The sequence below is a fragment of the Triticum aestivum genome, chromosome 6B (assembly GCF_018294505.1).
Source record: "Triticum aestivum cultivar Chinese Spring chromosome 6B, IWGSC CS RefSeq v2.1, whole genome shotgun sequence".
In the NCBI taxonomy this organism is placed as follows: Eukaryota; Viridiplantae; Streptophyta; class Magnoliopsida; order Poales; family Poaceae; genus Triticum; species Triticum aestivum.
In genome coordinates this window covers 698,762,500-698,762,977 of record NC_057810.1, presented here as the reverse complement: position 1 = coordinate 698,762,977, position 478 = coordinate 698,762,500, and positions in this window count along the sequence as shown.

Sequence of the window (478 nt, the reverse complement as noted above, 5' to 3'; positions counted from 1 at the left end):
TTCATCCAGCCTCCACCGCGCGCTACTCCACCGGCTACTGTTCAACCACCCCTCCACGGGCACCCCTCCATCATCTACTGTTCATCTACTGTTCATCCAGCCCTCCACACCACGGGGTCCAGTTCAACCACCCCTCCACGGGCACCCCTCCACCGTCTACTGTTCATCTAGCCCTCCACACCACGGGGTCCTGTTCATCCAGAGGCAATGCCACTGCTCACTGTTCATCCACCCCCCCCCCGCAATGCTCACTGTTCATCCAATCGATCGGCTTCAGTTAGCAGCAGTAGCGAAGGAATCGCTCGATCGGGTTCAGTTAACAGCCATCGATCGATCGCTCGGGTTCAGTAACGCGTAGCCTGCAGTGCAATCGCTCGGGTTCAGTTAGAGCCCAACGCCTCGCTCGGGTTCAGTTAGAGCCAACGCCTCGCACACACGTGCGTACGTGTACGAGAGAAACGTGCATCGCTCGGCCCCC